This window comes from Nomascus leucogenys, chromosome 3, assembly GCF_006542625.1.
Source record: "Nomascus leucogenys isolate Asia chromosome 3, Asia_NLE_v1, whole genome shotgun sequence".
Taxonomy (NCBI): domain Eukaryota; kingdom Metazoa; phylum Chordata; class Mammalia; order Primates; family Hylobatidae; genus Nomascus; species Nomascus leucogenys.
Genome location: NC_044383.1, coordinates 72,180,465 through 72,202,834, shown reverse-complemented (window position 1 = coordinate 72,202,834; position 22,370 = coordinate 72,180,465). Strand labels below are relative to the sequence as shown.

General features: G+C 41.4%; 2 non-coding genes and 1 pseudogene across 2 annotated transcripts; all 3 read left to right on the top strand.

Annotated features, from left to right (window-relative positions):
- Positions 1-1,893: 1,893 nt before the first annotated feature.
- Positions 1,894-20,864, top strand: LOC100580344 (annotated as a pseudogene).
- LOC115834557 lies at positions 2,607-2,676 on the top strand. The gene has a single exon (XR_004029497.1). It is a non-coding gene; the product is annotated as a small nucleolar RNA SNORD50 (small nucleolar RNA).
- On the top strand, positions 2,896-2,972 carry LOC115834556. Its single transcript, XR_004029496.1, has one exon. It is a non-coding gene; the product is annotated as a small nucleolar RNA SNORD50 (small nucleolar RNA).
- Positions 20,865-22,370: the final 1,506 nt, after the last annotated feature.

Here is a 22,370-nt window from a genome sequence, read left to right as displayed (position 1 = left end):
CAAGTTGCAGAACATATAGATCCCATTTGTATGTGAAAAACGAAGTACATATATTTGCATTTGCATAGGAAGTCTCAAAAACTGTTAACAGTGGTATTGCTGAAGAGTACAACTAGGGAGAAGATTCCCAGGCATGTGGAAAGATACTTTCACCATGCTTTTTTTGTTAACTCTTTTAAATTTTTTTTTTTAATACAATAGAGACAGAGTCTTGGGCTCAATCCTCCCACCTCGGCCTCCAAAAGTGCTGTAATTACAGGCATGAGCCACCACACCCGGCCTACTTTGCTTCTTATATCCTTTTGTACTGTATTGTTTGTTTTACTATTTACTATGAGCAATATGCAAATTTATGTTAGACATTGCAAAGTAATATAAAAACCGACAAAATGCCCGGCCCAGTCAATACTTTATCACTTAGGTTCCTGTTAGAGAAAAGTGCTTTTCACTACTACCTTTGAATGTGAAGTTTGATCTTCATTCTAATTTTCTAAAAAGCCACCGAATGTATTTGTTAATTCATTCATTCAACCACTACCAACAACCTACTTAATGCTAGACACTGTTCTAAGAAAAAATAAACAGCAGAGCACAAAATCAGATGTGTTCCTCCCACACTCTAGCAGAATCGGATCATAATCAAATGCACACATAAACAAGTTTAATAAGTAATGCTTTGAAATACAGAAGACAAGAACGACCTGAATTTTCAAATACTGAAATGTTCAAATGTCGTGTGCACACACACACGCAGAAATATTCACTCAAACATGCTAATTAATGAAAGCACTGCTTTTGAATTTTGTGTTTGTCGTCTGGATAAAGTATTCAGGGATACTTCTCAAATTAATCTTTCTCTCGTTTTCAATATAACTAATTGAGTACAAAGAAATTAAAAATTAGCAAAGCATTTCAGCTGTGTGACCTTAGGCAAATTACCTGGCTGTTTTAAGCCTCAGTTTTCTCCTCTGCGAAATGGAGTATTGAACCTCACGTTCGCTGTTTGAGGGAGACTGCCCTTTCCCGGAGTGCTGCGGCCAGGGCTCGCCCGCTCCTCTGGCGGCCTCCGCTGGGGGCCCGCTACAGCCCAGCTCCGGCCAGCCAGCGCAGCTTCTCGAATCGGTCCTAAGCTGAGGCCGCCCTGCGCTGCAAAACTTGTGTCCACTCTCGGACCCAATCTGTCCTGGACGGACTTGGCTTGTGGCAGGCGAAAGCGTCGTTTCCAACTGCAGCTGTTTGAATTCTGGCGCCACACCCGCGCCACGTAGGGCCAAATCGGCCACCAGACTCGCAAGCGACGCTTCGCAGTGCGCCTGCGGGCGCGCGCCGGGAAATGGCCGGGAGCGCGGCCGGCCTGCGGCGGGCGCGCCACAACGCGGAACGGGCCTCAGAAGAGCCGCCGCGCGCGCTCCCGCTAATTCGCGACCACACCCCTGTCTACTTCCATGTCCAATAGGTGCGAGAGGGCGGGACGGCCTCGTTCTGACTCCGGGAGGCTATATAAGGAGCTACTGGCCGTGCACCTCGGTCTTTTACGTCGTCGGCCTTCGCGGCGGTTTAGTCGTGTGGTAGGTGAGTGGGTGTTGTGGGCTAGTACCCGAGCAAAAGATGGTGGAGCAGGCCGAGTTAAGAGCTTTAATCTTGTGAAGCCATCTTAGTGAACTTATAGTGCTGAGAGTTGAAAGCTTGCACGTGGGAAACGTGCGGCCGGACCGCCACATGTACTGAGGTTGAGTCGTGACGGCCACAGGCTCCGAGTTTTGGCGCGAGGAGACCGCTGATCGGCCACGGGCGCCGAGCTTGCTGGCCTCCGGCATGTGCCTGAGCGGCGGCGGAAAAACCACCTTAATTGGGGCGGAGGGTTAGTTTTGAGAGCAAGGGGCCTTTGCTAAAATGGCGAAGGCCTTTCGTCGGCGTTGTTTTAAAATGGGAAGCCTCGACCCTGTATTGAGACTGAGCTGTTCGAAGGCGGCGTTGTGTGCAGTTCGGATTAATGAAGGGGAAGCGTTTTGTGTGGAAAAACACCTTGGAGTGTGACATTTCTGCGAGAATGCTTAAATACCGATTTCCCGCAGGAACAATGGCCCTGTCTTCAGTGGCACAGCGGAGCAGGTCTGTGAAGATGCAAAGGTAAGAGCTTAGTTACCCTTAGTTTTCAAACTAAAGGAGTAAACCTGTTGATTTACGGGAATAAGAACTGTTGGATCGTTTGAAATTTACTTTTTTTTGTTAGATACACGAAAAAAATTCCAGAACATCTCGGAGAATATTTAATGGAAAATCGCTTGGTTAAAACCTGACACTCTTCACAGGTATGTTTTGTTTTAGTACTTTATGATTGAGCATAGCATTTAATCCACGCCTAGACTAAACCAAATTAGTTTTGTCATTGAACAGCATTCTGAGTGTGGACGAGTAGCCAGTGAAGATAATGAATGTCGGATGTCACTGACTAGCAGCTTCATTTTGAAGTAGGTTGTATGGCTTAAAAGTTCTGTAGTATTTGTACTATAATACTTGCCTTTTAGCTTTACCTTGGTTATGGTCAGTGTCACAGAAGTGCACTTTAATGTATTGTGTGTACGTGTACAAGGTCTGATTGGTCTAATCAATGATGAAACCTATCCCGAAGCTGATAACCTGAAGAAAAATAAGTACGGATTCGGCTTCTGAGATTAAGACCAGTAATTCAGAGGTGGAGTAAATTTTGTTGCCGTGATTTTATAACACTTGTGTTATAAAATCCTGGGGTTTTTTTTTTCTGCCAACAGTGAGGGTCGCTGTCTGCCCATTGATAGAGGCCAAATTGTCTTGGAAGTTCCAAAGTTGCAACGATTTCTGTAAGTGGAGTTTTTCTGTTTGCTTAGCGATTAGTGAATATGGTGTCCATGGTCTTATCTGTGATGATCTTATCCCGAACCTGAACTTCTGTTGAAAAAAAAAAAAACTTTTACGGATCTGGCTTCTGAGATGGACCGTTATAAGGACAATACTTTTTTTTTTTTTTTAATGCTTTTACATAAGCTGTTGTAATGTTGGTAGCCTTCTAAGAATCTCGTGTTTTTCCTTTTCCAGGGCTAGTGCCACGAGGTTTACTTGACTGTTGTGTGAAAAGCTGATGAGAGAACCATCCAGAAAAAAGCTCTTCGTTTTACAAACATGAAAATAAAACATGTAATTTTGGATTATGTTGCTTTTTGTTATTACTTTTAAATAGGTCCTGAAATAACATGGGGAGCGTTAAATGGAATATCCACTAACCAGCCTTGTAATCAAATTACTCTGAATGACTGTTTCGGGTTTGTGCAGGGTACAATGTAAGGGTTTTTGGATCAGTGTAAGAGTGGAGAGACAGGAATTAAAAGTAATTGTTACTAAGCAAATCATGGAATATTTAGTTTTGATGTAACTATAATTTTGAAAGCCTGGATGCCTAAGTTGAGAAATGGGGGAATGAGATACAGAAAATAAGGAGCACAATAGAACAATAATAGCAGTTTATTAAGTATGGTCATGAGGGAAGGTCACTGATAAAACAATCTGGTAAAGACATTCAGGCTTGCTAAAATCTAGGAAGAGGTCATTTGGCAGGATGGGTTACATAATACTATCTGATACTACCAAATAAGAGAGAAGCCTTAGGCCTGTAACATTTGGAGATAGAAAATGCACCTTCACTATGAAGGTAGTGTGTGTAAGATGGCAGTGAAAGCATTGCTTGCGTTTATATTTATACCCTTGATCTCCGATGCCCTTACCTGCTGTACTTAAAACTCTTGTTAATCATTCTTTCTCCCCCTCCCGCAACTTCTGCATAAAATTTTAGGATCTGTGTTTCATTAGTTCAAGAGTGCCTAGAATAAGGCCAGGCACTTAATGTTATGCAGTATGTGGTAAAAGACTATTGAGATTCCAATTTTCAAGGAAGAGTGCCATTACCCTTTTGTTAAAGCTGGCAAACAAGACAAAGTTGTGAAATAGACTATTTTGCTTTGGAGCCCTCTGACCGCTTTTCCTGTAGCTCCTTCTACCTCCCTTGCCTCCCAATAGATCTTTTAATATGTCACATTATCGAAATTACTCCACATTTATATGCACTGGCCTGTGCTAGGCTCTGCCAAGACTCCTGAAATAAAACACCATTTTGTCAATAGTGGCACAAGATGCCAAGGAAAAGTCAAGCTATGAAGAATTCTTGAAAATAGAACAAGTGGATTTGAGTCTAAACCAGCACACATGTTGGGACAATAGGCCTAAGAAATAACTGAGCAAAGACAGTATGGGTCAGAGACTGAGACAAATATTGAGGATTTGGGTACCAACAGGGTGGATAGGTGTAGGACAGAAAACTGAGATGTTATAAATACCCTTAAGATTCTTGAGCAAGGAAGTTACAAATGTAAGATTATTCCTGTAATGAGAGTCAGATCCAAAAAGGTTTAACTTGAATTGAAAGCTCAGTTTCAGTTACTGACTCCTTGATGGCAATTTCTAATCACACAGGAGGCTGTCAGTCTGTAATAGCCTCCTAAAAACTCAGGCAATATTGGTTAAGATCAGTTGCATAAGTTTACCCTCCAGAGCCTAGCTGCTGCTTGGGACCAGGTGCAGTGGTTCATGCCTGTAATCCCAGCACTCTGCTTGAGCCCAGGAAGAGACCAGCCTGGAAACAGCAAGTTGTCATCTCTACAAATAAAAAAATTAACTGGGTGTGGTGACGTGTGCTTGTTCCAGCTACTCGGGAGGCTGAGATAGGATCACTTGAACCTAGGAGGTTGAAGCTGCAATCAGCTATAATTGCACCTCTATCCTCTATCCTGGGCAACAGACCAGGCTAAAAAAAAAAAAAGATCCTTAAGGAGCTTGACTATAATAGACTGGGATATGCTTGATTCTGATTGGTTTCAGAAGTTGAAAGATAATTTACGTGTCTGACTTTAGTGACTTCAGCCAACAGGAATTTTCCTCTGCCTTACACCAGGCTTCCAGGTAATCTTAAAATACAGTAAGCTCAAACCTACCATTTGGTGCTTTCTAAAATTAGTTCTATTGCCAGAAACCCAATATCCACTGTGCTTGGCTCCCCAGTTAAGTGTCCTGTGAACTAACATCAATCCTCACTGCCCTGTGTGTGTGAAAGAGCTTTTAGCTGTTTTCGTGGTTTTTGTAACAGTTCCCCAGTTGGGATTAGAGCCTTTGTTTGAATCAGCCTACTAGAATAACCTGTTTATCTTTTGCCAGTCCTTTAATGGGAGTGGGACCCTCCTTCCTACCTTTCCAAAAGCTTGGTTCTGGATCCAAACAATACTTACAGTACTTAGTTATAAGTATATATTAGTATACACGACTTAACTGTCTGAATGTTGCCACTTACTCCACCCTGTAGAGTAACATCTTGTAGAGAGCATCTTGGGGCAGAAGAGGATACATTTTCAGTATGAGAACCAGACTCCTTGTCTTACTCTCATGAGTCCTGGTCTCCTCCCTGTACTACTATTCCACTGCTGAGGTCTCAGCATGCCATATAGCTGAGTTTGTCAGAGTTATGCGGGTTTAATCAGAATCCCAAATCAAGTACAATCCAGTCCAACCTATTTGAGAACTTTATCTTTCTTGTTACTTCATTTATTGTAGTTCTCTTCAAAAGAGCAATGGAAAGGGCACTTCAGAATACGCAAAAAAATCTATTATTTGAAGGCAATAATAATTTACAAATGTGCATCACTTCACTGAGATCAGGAAACTGTTCTTGCCTCCTGTAGTGAGTATAACTGATGTACAAAAATGTGTACATTTAAAAATATACAATTTGATGGGTTTTTTCATAGGAATATACTCATGAAACCGTCAACACAATCAAGATAATGACTATATCCCTCACTCCCAAAAATATTCTTTTGTTGGCTTGATTTTGAACATGTTAAGTTTAAATAGCACATGATATTCAAATTGGGATTTTTGAGTAGGCAGTTAGATATAGAGGTCCACAGTTCAGAGGAGAGGTCTGACTAAAGAAAATTGGGAGTCATCAACATATGGAAGGCATATTTAAAGCCATAAGATTAGATGAGATCACCAATAGAGAAAAAAGAAGTCCAAGAGTTGAACCCTGTGGCCTTTCAGGATTAGGACATTCCAGGTTTATTCAAATCCTAGAGAATAATTTGTGCCAAGAGACAAAAATCAGGATGCAGGAATCTGCTGCCAAGTTCAAGGGCCATATTTGTTAGGAACAGAAACTAAGTAGAAAACCAAGGATGCCTGGAGTGAAAAAGAAGGATAAGAACCAAGCAAAACTTGCTGGAAATTGCCTTGGATTTAATACAGACCATTGGTCAACATGAAAACTGAAGAAGTTAGTGTCTGATCATGACTTTGCAAAGTAACAGACGAAGTGATCTTCAGGAGAGAATAAGATGAGGAATTTAGGAAGTATGATAAGGCTTTTTCATCAGACACTGCAGATTTGGAGAAAATGGAGCTGACCATGGACAAGTTATAAATTTGCCTAGCATTGATAAAGTATCAGCTGAGGCTGAAAACCACCAATTTTAACAAAGATAATCAGCATATTTCTTCAGTATTGTGTGGTGCTTATCTCCTTGGGATCAGAAAGCAGATAAACTGGATTAATCCAAAATCAGGGATAAACTGACCAGGAGGAGCAGAGGAATAATGGGCCAAGAGTACTGAGGATGCAGGTAAAAGTGCTAAAGTTACTGTATTGACCTTGTAATCCCAAGCTGATCAGGGAAGGAAAAAAAAAAAAAGCAGGAGAGGGCTGGAAAATTGTCACAGGTAATGACAGAGGATCAGATGTGCTATAGAAATGTGTTGTTGAAAACAAGGTAGAATAAGCCCCTCTCCAATTATACTACGGAATGAGTCGTATAACATGTTGTGATTATTGGTTTCTCCCTTCTGGACCTGGAGTGTCACTTCTTCTAAAGCAGAGACTTCACTTTAATCTCTCTTTAAACTTGGTGCCTAGGACAATGTAATGGCATCCATAAAATATCTACTGGAATGGAGTTCAACATGTTTTTTTAGGGTGGCACTGGTGGTGTGATTTAAATTCTCCAAAGGAGATAGAAATGAGAAAATTTGGAAGCTGTTGTGGCCTGACTATATACCCCCAAAATTCATATTCTGAATACCCCAAAAAGAAGTATAATGTAAGCCCAGAATCATTATCAGTGATGAGATTCAAAAGTCAGAATTTAGATTATACCCCAAAGAACACACCTTGCTATTGCCCTTGAGAAATTTAGTGTGTTTTATGCCTATGTTCTTATTGATGCAGTTAAAGTGACCAACTATTAGCAACAAACCCCAAATTGTCCTTTGTACAGAAATAGTTGATTAGGCCAGGTGCAGTGGCTCATGCCTGTAAACTCCCAGTACTTTGGGAGGCCAAAGTGGGAAGATTGCTTGAAGCCAGGAATTTGAGACCAGTGGGCAACATAGCAAGACCATCTCTACAAAGTGTTAAAAAATTAGCTGGGCTACTTGAAGGATCTGACTACATGGCGGCTGAGATGGGAGGATTGCTTGAGCCCAGGAGTTCAAGACTGCAGTGAGCTATGATTGTGCCACTGCACTCTAGCTGGGCAAGAGTGAGACCCTTTCTCAAAAAAAAAAAAACGAAAAAGTTATTTAAAGTTATTTGCACTGTGTCTTTATTATGCTCATATCCATATTTTTCATAACTGAAGACCATGCCATCAATAAAAACACATTGAGTACATTAAAAATATGGATATGAGCAGTAACAAAAATATAGGCCAAATAACATTATCATTATTATTATCATCATTAATTCTTTTAGAGACAGGTTCTCACTCTGTCACCCAGGCTGGAATGCAGTGGCCTAATCATAGCTCACTGCCACCTTGAACTCTTGGGCTGAAGGGATCCTCCCACTCAGCCTCCCAAATAACCAGGAGATCCTCCAGCATGTGCCACCAAGCTCAGCTGATTTGTATTACTTTTTGTAGGGATGGGGTGTCACTATGTTGCCCAGGCTGCTGTTAAACTCCTGACCTCAAGTGATCCTTCCAGCTTGGCCTCCATAAGTGCTGAGATTACAAGTGTGAGTCTCCTCACCAAGACACTTTTCTTTTTTTAAGCAATGAAATGACAGCTCACTGTGTACCCCAAGCTGGTCTTGAACTACAGACCTCAAGTGGTCCTCCTGCCTCAGCCTCCTGAGTAGCTGGGATTATTGATGTGAGCGGCCACACCTATACCAAATAATTTTAATCAACCATTTTTTTTTTTTTTGAGACAGAGTTGTGCTCTGTCGCCAGGCTGGAGTGTAGTGGTGCCATCTCAGCTCACTGCAACCTCTGCCTTCCAGGTTCAAGTGATTCTCCTGCCTCAGCCTCCCGAGTAGCTGGGACTACAGGCGCATACCATTACGCCCAACTAATTTTTGTATTTTTAGTAGAGACAGGGTTTCACCATGTTGGCCAGGATGGTCTCGATCTCTTGACCTTGTGATCTGCCTGCCTCAGCCTTCCAAAGTGTTGGAATTACAGGCGTGAGCTACAGCACCCGGCCCCAACCTGTACCTTTGTATAAAAGTAGTTGATTAAGGCCGGCACAGTGGTTCATGCCTGTAATCCCAGCACTTTGGGAGGCCGAGGCAGGCAGATCACTTGAGGTCAGGAGTTTGAGACCAGCTTGGCCAACATGGTGAAACCCCATCTCTACTAAAAATACAAAAATTAGCCTGGTGTGGTGGCACACGCCTGTAATCCCAGCTACTCGGGAGGCTGAGGCAGGAGAATTGCTTGAACCCAGGAGGCAGATGTTGCAGTGAGCCAAGATCATGCCACTGCACTCCAGCCTGGGTGACAGAGCAAGACTCCGTCTCAAAGAACAAAATAAATAAAAACTAACAAAAGTACAGTTTGGGAATTGTTGCTAATAGTTGATTAGTTTAATTGCTTCAATGAGAACATAAGCATTAAACACACTAAACTACTCTGGAGCAATAGTAAGGTGTACTCCTTGAGATACATTGTAATTCTGACTTGAATTTCATTACTGATGGAGATTCTGAGTTTATGTTATGTTTCTTTTTCAAAAGTGAATGTATACTGACTGACTAGCCCTTAAAAAACAGAAAAGAGCAGCCGGGTGTGGTGGCACACGTCTGTAATCCCAGCACTTTGGGAGGCTGAGGCGGGCAGATCACTTGAGGTCAGGAGTTCGAGACCAGCTTGGCCAACATGGTGAAACCCCATCTCTACTAAAAATACAAGAATTAGCCTGGCTTGGTGGCACGCACCTGTAATCCCAGCTACTCCAGAGCTGAGGCAGGAGAATCGCTTAAGCCCAGGAGTTTAAGACCAGCCTAGGCACAGCAAGACCCCATCTCAAGAGAAAGAAAGAGAGAAAAGAGAAAGAGAGAGAGAAAGGGAGGAAGGGAGAGAAAGAAAAAGAGAAAGGAAGGGAGGGAGGGAGGGAAGGAGAGAGGGAGGGACACAAACATTGTTCAGAGTTTGGCCACATGCCCAGAAATGTCAGGATAGTTTTGAAATTCATGGACTTGTCCCCACATGTTGATATAGCTCACTTTCTTGAAGGATATTGTTTGCTTTCAATTCAATCTGTTCCTCGGGAGATTGAACCATACTGATAGACTACATGTATGATGATTCAGAAATATACTAAGGTTTGCATTCATTTGTTCATTGAACAAATATCCTGAATGCCTACCATGTATAGGTACTATCCTAGGCACTAGAGATACAGTAGTGAACCAAACAAAAACCTCTGCCCTTGTGGAGCTTACATTGTAGGAAGAGGAGAAGGACATTATATAATAAATAAATTATAAACTATGTTAAAAATGAGAAATGACACAGAAAAAATAGAATATGAGACATTGGGAGTGGGTTTGGGGAGATAATTAGTATTGCAGTTTCAAATGGGGATTCTCTCATCTGAGAGGCAATTGAAGTAAATGGGGTTGACAGAATAGGCTTCAATGAAAAGTTGAGATTAATTAAGCAGAGATTTAGATATGCACATAGCTCAATCTCTCACCTAACAGAGAGAGGGTGAGAGATTGATCTGTGCATATATCTGGGAAAAAGGCATTTCCATAGCAGTGGCCCATGGGAAGGAGCATGCATAGTGAGAAAGGAAGCAAGGCATGCAGCTTATGTAGGGCTTAATGGGTCATTGAAAGGATTTCACTCTTAGTCAAATGGGAACCACTGTGAAAGAAAACACAGAAACTCCAAGTATGATTCATACACATCAAAATCTATGAACCCTACCCCTAGGGCCCAGATTGTGGCCTCTAAATACCACTTACCACTAAAAGGAAGCAGATCTGAGACAGGAAATATACAAGATGAGCTTGTTGTACGTTGCTATAACAGGTAGCAAGACTGCTGGAGTTGTGTTAAAAGAACTCAGGAGGCCAAGCGCGGTGGCTCACACCTGTAATCCCAGCGAGGATTACTAAACAGGCAGATCACTTCAGGTCAGGAGTTCGAGACCAGCCTGGCCAACATGGTGAAACCCCATCTCTACTAAAAATACAAAAATTAGCTGGGCATGGCATCGGGTGCCTATAATCCCAGCTACTCAGGAGACTGAGGCAGGAGAATTGCTTGAACCTGGGAAGCGGAGGTTGCAGTGAGCCAAGATCTCGCCACTGTACTCCAGCCTGAGTGACAGAGGGAGATCCATCTCAAAAAAAAAAAAAGGGAACTCAGGAGTTAACTTGGAGAGTCTCTCACTTTCCAAAGATGGAAAATTTGACTATTATTGAGGTGTAATAGAGAAAAAATAGAGAAAAAGACATAATATGTCTTCAAATCTATGAATTCAGAATGATACTTTTAAAAACTGAATTTAATATAGGTGTTAAAGGATGCTAATCATCAGTTTCAGAACTGCAAATAAAGGGACTTTCCAATACCAACTGTACTGACATAACCAAATAAAAGGTGATAAAAAGTTTGTCTTTATTGACATATTCCAGTTAACAATGAAAAAAGATTGGCATAATTAGAAGATCATCATTTTGCAACATTCTAATGAATTAATATATAGGCAATAAATATCAGTGACTGCGAACATCCAAAAAAGAGGTGATGAGATATTATATGTCCCTGAAGAAAGAATTTGCCACTGCCTGTTTCATGCTCTTGTCTGAAAACAACAAAAATGAATATGAATTTGATAAAGCCTCTGGATATAATTACTAATTTACAGATGACAAAGAAATATGTTAAACTACATTACAAAGATACAATCAGCAAAATCCAGACTATGAAAAACTCTACAAATGATTTCTATAACAAATAAATTGCAAGGAAAGAAACCAACCAAACGAGATGAATGGGTAACCTATAAATCAAGAAACTGAAAAGATATATCAACATTCTCAATGTTTGCATCACAGCTGGATTCTCATTCAGTATTGTTTAAAAAAATGAATTTATGAGATACATGTTTAAACACAGGCATTTCATGTATTAAAAAATAATTGGGACTTTGTTAGGTGTGATAATGGCATTGTGGCTCTTTTTGTTATTAAAGAGGCTGTATCTTTTAGACATGTATACTGAGTTATTTATGGATGAAATGATTTGATGTCTGAGATTTGTTTCAAAATAATACAGAAAACAAAGGAAGTGGTTGAAGGGTAGAAATGAAACAAGATTAGCCTGAAGTTGATAATTGTTAATGTTGGATGATGGGCTCTTGAGAGTTTATTATACTCTTTCTCTATTTTTGTACATGTTTGAAATTTATAGAATAAAATTTTTTTAATCTGTGAATTTTTTAAGTTGATTTAATTTCTAACATAAGATATTGTATTTCTTCATAATTTGGTTTTATTGTGTTCTGGCTAGTGCTGTAACAGAACAGGGCCGTTTCCTGCTGCCACGAACGTAGCCCACCTGTCCATATAGATATATAATGTCTTCATGACTCTTCAGTGCTCTCATATGTTCTCTTTGTGATTAAATTCAGGGTATTCCAGTCAGAGCATATGCTTTAGAGACACTTTACATGCATTAAATGAAATAATGCAGGCCAGATGAGGTGTCTCACGCCTGTAATTCCAGCACTCTGGGAGGCTGAGGTGGGCAGAACACTGGATGTCAAGAGTTCAAGTCCAGCCCGGCCAACATGGTGAAACCCCATCTCTACTAAAAATCTAAAAATACAAAAAATAGCCGGGCATGGTGGCAGGTACCTGTAATCCCAGCTACTCGGGAGGCTGAGACAGGAGAATCACTTGAACCTGGGAGGTGGAGGTTGCAGTGAGCCTAGATCGTGCCATTGCACTTCAACCTGGGTGACAGATGGAGACTCCATCTAAAAGAAAAAAAAAAGAAGAACAAGAAAAGAAATAATGCATATAAAATGTTTAATATAGCGCTTGTCATTATGCATTAGCTATAACTGTTAATAAAATTGGGTGTTTCTATGCATATCAGTAAACACAACATTGTGAGCCACTACGTTCGAATAAGTTAAGTCCATCAGATCCCTTCAGTTAAAAAAATATGTGATCTGCGAAGTCAGGAGTTTGAGACCAGCCTGACCAACATGGTGAAACCCCATATCTACTAAAAATACAAAAATTAGCCAGGCGTGGTGGCAGGCTTCTATAATCCCAGCTGCTCAGGAGGCTGAGGCAGGAGAATCGCTTGAACCCAGGAGGCAGAGGTTGCAGTGAGCAAAGATTGCACCACTGTACTCCAGCCTGGGCCACAGAGTGAAGACTCCATCTCAAAAAAAAAAAAAAAAACAAAAGACAAACAAAAAAAAAAACAAAAACAAAAAAACCAGCACGGCAGGGAGTGGTGGCTCACACCTATAATTCCAGCACTTTGGGAGGCCAAGACACACAGATGACTTGAGCCCAGGAGCCTCCCAAGTAGCTGCAACTAGCAGGTGCATGCCACCACACACAACTGGCTTTTTTTTTTTTCCTTTTTACGTGGAGACAGGGTCTCTCTCTGTTACCCAGGTTGGTCTCAAATTCCTGGACTCAAGTGATCCTCTCACCTCAGCCTCCCAAAGTGCTGGAGTGCTCCCACTGCACTTGGCAAGGTGAAGAACTTACAGCTGGGGAGTTTAATGCCAGCAAAGGATGGTTTGAGATATATGTGTGTATATATATATGTACAAGCCTGTACAGTATGTTATTGTACTGAATACTGTAGACAAGTGTAAAACAATAGTAAGTATACATGCATCTAAACATAAAAAAGATACAGTAAAAATAGTGCATTGTAATCTTATGGAACCACTATCATGTATGAGGTCCATCTTTGGCCATAAAAGGTAATTATACTGTGCATGATTGTAATTTAAGTAATTTTCATCTCTAGAGTACTTACAATACCTAATACAATGTGGCCAGACGAAGTGGCTCATGCCTGTAATCCCACTACTTTGGGAGGCCAAAGCAGGCAAATTGCTTGAGTCCGGAAGTTCGAGACTAGCTTGCGTGACATGGTGAAACCCCAACTCTACAAATACAAAAATTAGGCTGGTGTGGTGGCTCATGCCTGTGATCCCAGCACTTTGGGAGGCCAACGAGGTCAGGAGTGTGAGACAAGCCTCGCCGACATGGTAAAACCCTGTCTCTACTAAAAATACAACGAATAGCTGGGCATGGTGGCAGGCACCTGTAATCCCAGCTACTCGGGAGGCTGAGGCAGGAGAATTGTTTGAACCCGGGAGTCAGAGGTTGCAGTGAGCTGAGACTGCACCATTGCACTATAGCCTGGGTGACAGGGCGAGACTGTCTCAAATAAAATAAAAATAAAAAAATTAGCCAGGCATGCTGGCACGCGCCTGTAATCCCAGCTACTCAGGAGGCTGACGTGGGAGAATTGCTTGAGTCCTGGAGGCAGGGGTTGCAGTGATCCAAGATCACACCACTCCACTGCAGCTGCTGCTGGGTGATAGAGCAAGACCTGGTCTCTGGTCTCTGGTCTCAAAAAAAAAAAAAAAAAAAAAACACACACAAAAAAACAAATACATACAATGTAAAATGCTATGTTGTAAATAGTTGCTGTATTTTTGTCATTTCTTATTGTCGTACTGTTATTTTTAATTGTTCTTTTCCTAGTATTTTTGTTTTGCAGTTGGTTGAATCCATGGACATGAAACCCACAGATATAGAGGGTCGGCCTGGATTACGCCTGTAATCCCAGCACTTTGGGAGGCCAAGGTGGGTGGATCACGTGAGGTCAGAAGCTTGAGACCAGCCTGGACAACATGGTAAAACCCCATCTCTACTAATAATACAAAAAAATTTGCTGGGCATGGTGGTGCACGCCTGTAATCCAAGCTACTCCAGGGGCTGAGGCAGAAGAATCGCTTGAATCCGAGAGGCAGAGGTTGCAGTGAGCCCAGATCACACCACTGCTCTCCAACCTGGGCAACAAGAGCAAAACTCCGTCAAAAAAAATAAAAAATAGAGGGTCAACTGTACACAGTAAACACTTCTATCAACTAGTGATATCAGTCTTGTCCATTGTATTATTGCCTATCTTACTAAACAGTCATATTTCAGGAAGTACAATATGCTCAAAAACTATGTTAATGTTCTTTGTAGATTTATGGTTAATGGATGATTCATATAATAGAACCTTAAATTTATTTGACCATTCTATTTAACATAGAATAAATACAACTGGCCAGGCACGGCGGATCATGTCTATAATGCCAGCCCTTGGGGATGCCAAGGTGGGAGGATCACTTGAGCATGGGAATTCAAGGCCAGCCTGGGCAACACAATGTGAGACCCGCCTCTGTGAAAATTTTAAAAATTAGCCAAGCATGGTAGCACAAGTCTGTGGTCCCAGCTACTTGGGAGGCTGAGGTGCAAGAAGTCCAGGAGGTCAAGGCTGCAGTGAGCTGTGTTTGTGCCACTGCATCCTAGCCTGGGCAACAGAGCAAGACCCTGTCTCAAAAATAAAGAATAAATACAACCTATTAAGCTTGAGAGATCCAGTGAAATCCAAATAAGAGAAACTGTGTCCTACACAGTTTTCTGTTAACCATTTTCTTGGTATTTAAATTATTTATCACATTTTAACTTTAATAAAAAATTATTCTAGAGAATATATACCTCCAGAGTAAGTAAAGTATACATTTTCAATTTTTAGACATGAGGTTTTGAGGTGTTTGACTGTATCTAATTTCCTAAAGGCTCTATTTTTTAACCTATAAAAATTATAAAAAGATATATAAAAGAGATGAAATGTGAAAATAAGGAAGATATGAAGATTAAAATAACTTATAATCCCACCACTCAGAAGTAACTGTTATATAATTTTTGATGTATTTTTCTATGCAGATATAAATTTTAATAAAATTTGAATTATATACAGTTTGTCATCCTGATTCCTTTCATTTAATATTCTTTTTTTAAAAATATTTATTTATTTTAGACACAGGATCTTGCTATGTAACCCAGGCTGGCCTCGAACTCCAGTGCTCAAGCAATTCTTGGCTTCAGCCTCCCCAGTAAATCGGACTATAGGCGAGGGCCACCACACCCAGCTCATTTCATTTCTATCATGACAATTTTCAACATTATTAAAAATTCTCCTACTCATTCTTTTCATTGGCAATATTGAGAGCATATTTTTTATTCTTTTTTTATTCTTTTTTTTTTTTTGAGACAGAGTCTCACTCTGTTGCCAGGCTGGAGTGCAGTGGTGTGATCTCGGCTCACTGCAACCTGCGCCTCCCGGTTTCACGCGATTCTCCTGTCTCAGCCCCCCGAGTAGCTGGGACTACAGGCATGCGCCACCATGCCCAGCTAATTTTTGTATTTTTAGTAGAGACAAGGTTTCGCTATGTTGGCCAGGATAGTCTCAATCTTTTGACCTTGAGATCTGCCCACCTCGGCCTCCCAAAGTGCTGGGATTACAGGCGTGAGCCACAGTGCCTCGATTATTTTTTAATTTTTTTTTTGAGACAGAGTCTCACTTGGTTGCCCAGGCTGCAGTGCGTGCCACCATGCCCAGCTAATTTTTGTATTTTTAGTAGAGATGGGGTTTCATCATGTTGGCCAGACTGGTCTCGAACTCCTGGCCTCAAGTGATCCACCTGCCTTGGCCTCCCGAAGTGCTACAATTACAGGTGTGGGCCAATGCGCCTGGCTGCATTTTATTTTTGTAGATATTAAATGGTTATTTAATCAATTTTAGAAATTTAGGTTGCCTTTAATTTTATCATGATGACAAAGTTTATGGCAATAAGTAGTCCAAATGTTTAATGGTACACTGGTTATCTCTGGACAGTAGAATAATCTCTAGCTAGTGGGTTTATATTACCATTAAAAAATTAAACCTCTCTGGTAATCTATCCCCTCATATCCATTTGCAGCCATTCTAGTCTACACTACCCCCCAACATGGCCCTCTCTCTCTCAATCTTTCCACTGCACAGTCTACAGGGATAAGAAACTACCCCTATATCCTCGATCATTTTTTTGTGTGCATGCATTTCTTCCACCTCCTTGCCCTAATTAAAATCTGATTCTTCCTTCCTTAGGGTACTGCTTTCTCTTGCTGCAGCTTGCTTCCTCCCTCAGGTATGAAGTTAAGGTTAGTATCTTCCTTGCTCCGCACTGCCACTTTTTTTTTCTTTTTTTTTTTTTTTTTTTGAGACAGAGTCTCACTCTGTCACCCAGGCTGGAGGGCAGTGGCACAATCTCGGCTCACTGCAACCTCTGGCTCCCAGGTTCAAGCAATTCTTATGCCTCAGCCCCCCTAGTAGCTGGGATTACAGATGCATGTCACCACAACCAGCCAATGTATGTATTTTTATTTATTTATTTTTTATTTTATTTTATTTTTTTGAGATGGAGTCTTGCCCTGTTGCCCAGGCTGGAGTGCAGTGGCACGCTCTCGGCTCACTGCAGCCTCCACCTCCAAGGTTCAAGCGATTCTCTGCCTCAGCCTCCCAAGTAGCTGGGATTACAGGCGTGTGCCACCACACCCAGCTAATTTTTGTATTTTTAGTAGAAATGGGGTTTCACCATGTTGGCCAGGCTGGTCTTGAACTCCTGACCTCAAGTGATCCACCTGCCTCTGCCTCCCAAAGTGCTGCAATTACAGGCATGAGCCACCATGCCCGACCTAATTTATATATTTTTAGTAGAGACAAGGTTTCACCATGTTGGCCAGGCTAGTGTTGAACTCCTGACCTCAAGTGATCTGCCCGCTTCAGCCTCCCAAAGTGCTGAGATTACAGGCGTGAGCCACCGTGCCCAGCCTCCTTACTGCCACTTCTTAACAATTACTCCTCCATCTTTATGTAAAACCCCCTGATCTTTTCATGTTCATGCCACCTGGCTTGTCATCTTTTGTCTTACTTCGAGGCTATCATTTTCTTACTTTGGGGTTACTGCCCCTTATTAATTTTGAAGAGTTTGGGACCAGGTTCGTGGCTCTGTTCTGTAATATCTATTTCTAATATTTACATGTCAATGTCCAGACAATTTGGTGTATCAGTTCTTTGACTTCCTCCACTTTCTCCCTCCACTTCAGTCTTTTTTACCTGGGATTCCACTGTCCCATAGAGAGCCATGGATAAAATTCAAGAAGTCTATGAACTTGGACAGGGGAAAATATGTATACTTTTACTAAACACTAACTGAAATTTAGCATTTCTTTCAATAACAAATGTAAACTGTACACCACAATAGTACTAGCAATGTCTATGGGTTTGTCACCAATAGAAAGCACAGCTATTTTTTTTCCCAAAGAGTCATCTGCATCCCCATGTTTATTGCAGCACTATTCACAGTAGCTAAGATATGAAATCAACCTAGGTGTCCAACAACAGATAAATGGATAAAGAAAATTTAGGCTGGACACAGTGACTCACACTTGCAATCCCAGCACTTTGGGAAGCTGAAGCAGAATTGCTTGAGCCAAGGAGTTCAAAACCAGCCTGGGCAACATAGCAAGATTTCATCTCTATAAAAAATTTAAAAAATTAGCTAAGTACGGTAGTGTGTGCCTGTAGTCCCAGTTCCTTGGGAGGCTGAGGTGGGAGGATCACTTGAGCCCAGGAGATTGAGGCTGCAATGAGCCATGCAGTGAGCCATGATAGCACCACTGCACTCCAACCTGAGCAACAGAGCAAGACCCTGTCTCAAAAAGAAAAAAAATGGAAAATGTGGTGTGTATCTATACACAATGGGCTACTATTCAGTCATAAAATGATGACATCATGTCATTTGCAGTAACACGAATGGAACTGGAAGACACTATGTTAAGCGAAATAAGCCAGGAACAGAAAGTTAAACACCACATATTCTCACTCATGTGGAAACTAAAAAAAGTTGATCTCGCCGGGCATGGTGGCTCACACCTGTAATCCCAGCACTTTGGGAGGCCGAGGTGGGTGGATCACCTGAGGTCAGGAGTTCAAGACCAGCCTGGCCAATATGGTGAAACCCTGTCTCTACTAAAAACACAAAAATTAGCCGGGTGTGGTGGTGGGTGCCTGTAATCCCAGCTACTCGAGAGGCTGAGGCAGGAGAATCGCTTGAACCCAGGAGGCAGAGGTTACAGTTACTTGCAGCCATTGCACTCCAGCCTGGGGGACAAGAGTGAGACTTTGTCTCAAAAAAAAAAAAGTTGATCTCATAGAAGTAAAATGTAGAACAAAGGATACTAGAGATTGGCAGGGATATGGGAGATGGGAAGATAGGAAGAGATTTGTTAAAGGATTTAAAATTAAGGCCAGGTGTGTTGGCTCATGCCTATAATCCCGGCACTTTGGGAGGCCAAGGTGGGCAGATCACCTGAGGTCAGGAGTTCAGGACCAGACTGACCAACATGGAGAAACCCCGTCTCTACTAAAAATACAAGAAACTAACTGGGCATGGTGGTGCATGCCTGTAATTCCAGCTACTCGGGAGGCTGAGGCAGGAGAATTGCTTGAACCCGGGAGGCGGAGGTTGTGGTGAGCCGAGATTGCATCACTACACTCCAGCCTGGGCAACAAAAGCAAAACTACATCTCAAAAGAAAAAAAAAAAAGCATATAAAATTATAGCTATGTAGGAGGAAGAAGTTCTAGTGTTCTACACCACTGTGGGATGACTATAGTTAACAATAATACTTACTTTCAGATAACTTGAAGGAGGATATTGAATGTTCCTAACACAAAGAAATGATAAATGTTTGAGATGGTGGATGTGCTAATTGCCCTGATCTGATGACTATACATTATATGTATTGAAACATCAGTATGTACCCCGTGAATATGTACAATTATATGTCAACTTAAAAACATTTAAAAGTAAAAAAAAAAAAAAACCCAAAACACACAAGGAACTGAGCTAGCATGAATAAGAATTAGCAAAATCTTCAAACCTCGCGACCAGACTCACAAGGACTTCAGATACAGAAATTTTAAATAAAAATTATAAAATGAGTATGTTAAAATGTTTAAAGAAATAAAGGAAGACATTGGTATATGATATAGAAATAAAAGACCATCAAAAATAATTTGGATGACATGAAAACAATCAAATAGACATTCTGGAAATAAAACATATATAATGGACAGGAGTGAACGTCCCTAGGCTCCTGACCTCTCTGCATTTGCAAGTAGTCTGAGCCAGAAAACGCTGGAAGACCTCAGAAGCCAAGTGGAAGCCCCACAGTGAAGCCAGGAGGGCCTTCATTTCAGACTCAGCAGCTGCCCACAGTGGTGGCTGACACACTGCTGTAGCATGTGTGCTGCCTGAACACTGACTGGCCACCCCCACAGCCCAGAACACTGGCATCATCTGTACTATCGGCCCAGCTTCCTGATTGGTGGAAATGTTGATGATTAAGTCTGGAATTAATATGGCTTGTCTGAACTTACGGGTACCACGCAGAGACCATCAGGAACATGTGCACAACTATGGAAAGCTTTGCTTCTGACCCCAATCTCTAGCGGCTAGTTGCTGTGGCTCTGGACACTAACGGGCCTGAGGTCTGAACTGGGCTCACACAGAGCAGTGTCCCCATGGAGGTGGAGCTGAAGAAGGGAGCCACCTTCAGATCACACTGGATAATGCCTACATGGAAAACTATGATGAGAACTGCCTGTGGCTGGACTACAAGAACATTTGTAAGGTATGGAAGGGGGCAGCAAGATCTACAGATGTAATAACTTATTTCTCTGCAGTCAGAGCAGAAAGGTACTGACCTCCTGGTGATAGCAATGGAAAATCATGGCTCTTTGAGCAGCAAAAAGGGTGTAGACCTTCCTGGTGGCTATGGACCTGCTTGCCATGTCAGAAAAGGACATCCAGGATCTGAAGTTTGGGGTAGAATGTGATGTGGATATGGTGTTTGCCTCTTTCATCCATGTGGCATCTAATGTCCATGAAATTAGAAAGGCAATTATTGCAAATTGGAGCAAGGTGCCCACTTGCCCACCAGAGTTAGGCTCTTACCTTCCCAGAGGAACTGAGACCCACAGCTATTTTTATATATCTTACAGTTCAGATCAGATACAAATATGTAAACCTCTACATTATTTCTATGTAGAAATTATGATACTCTTTAAGCCTGTCAGAGATTTTGTTATTTAATGCAAAGAAGCACATATATTACTATGGGACACTTTTGGTTTGTTTAAATATTTTGATAGTTGTATTTTAATGTAAAGGGTTTCATTTGTAATCTTATACAGATGGTTCTCAACTTACAATGGTTCAACTTATGATTTTTTATCTTTGCAATGGAGTGAAAGCAATACATTTTCAGTAGAAACTGTAGGTCAAATACGCATGCAACCATTCTGTTTTTCACTTTACTGCAGTATTTAATAAAGCATATGAGATATTCAACATTTTAACTTTGCGTTAGATGATTCTGCCTAATTATAAGATAAAGTAAGTGTTCTGAACACACTTAAGGTAGATTAGGAAAACTATGATGTTCAGTAGGTTAGTTATATTAAATGCATTTTCAACTTACAATATTTTCAATGGGGTTTATTGGAACATAACCTCATTGTAAATTGAAGAGCATCTTTTATGCATTTTTAAACATGTTTTGAGAAGGGGTCAATAGGCTTCACCAGACTGGCAAGGTGGTCTATGGCATGAAAAGTTAAGGACCTCTGCATTTCACATCAAATCCTACTTGTTTTTAACTTCCCTTCCTATCCAGCCTAATTTCGAGGTTTATCGGTGGCCCTCTCATGCAATATTCCCAACTTCTTTACCCTGTCTTCTTTCCTGGGAAACTACTGAAATCACTTTTGCAAAAATTATAACAATGAGAGAAATCTAACATGACTGACTCTATCTCACTTCTAACTTCACAAGGCCTAACTACTCTTGCTCATTCCCGGGCATAGTTCAAGCTAACTATGGGAAGAATTTAGTTTATAGTTTAAAGTAAGGATGACAGCAGTCCCTTCTTAAAACTAACCCCTTACTGTTCAGGAACCAAAACTGCCTCCCTAAAGCTAATGAGAGTCCACAAGGTTAGAATTATGGGAGTGGCCTGAATTCTGTGAAGACGTAGACACAGTTACACGATAACAAGCCATTGTTCCCTAGCTTGCTTTTCTATAATTGTTTACTCTTCAGGAGTTACATAGCTGGAGGTCACAAGATTTGTAACCCTAATTGCTCCTATAAATAACATTACTATTGTAAAATCTAAGACTGGTCTTTGAGATATTTTTCAGGCTTTGGCATCCTGGCAGATGCTAGCTGTACCTGTGGCCCATGCCAAAGAACTGACTCTATGGGTCCTGTGATTCCCTGACACCCCCCATGCAGAAACTGATTCAGGTCACAAAGACAATTTCAATGTCCCTATGATTTCATCCCTAACCAATCAGCAGCATTCATTCCCTAGACCCAGCCCACCAAATTATCCTTCAAAACCCTAGCCTCTGAATTCTCGGGGAGTTAGATTTGAGAAATATCTCCCATCCTTCCATTCAGTTGCCTTGCTATAATTACTCTCAGCTGCAACACTGCCATCTCATTGTATTGGCTTTTCTGTGCAGTGGGCAAGAATAACCCATTGGTCTGTAACACTACCTGGAAAAACCCCAGCTATGGATTGATTCAACCAATTGCCTTTCCCAATAACATGCCAGTATTACTGAGCCTTGCTGCCTAAATCACATGGCAGCACAGACTTATGCCACCATAAATTTATGGTCTCCAACTCAACCAGGCTCTCAATACTACAGGCAATTCTTATTTCCCTTATCAGTTTTCTTTTTTTTTTTTTGAGATGGAGTCTCACTCTGTCACCCAGGCAGGAGTGCAATGGCATGGTCTCGGCTCACTGCAACCTCCACCTCCCAGGTTCAGTGATTCTCCCACCTC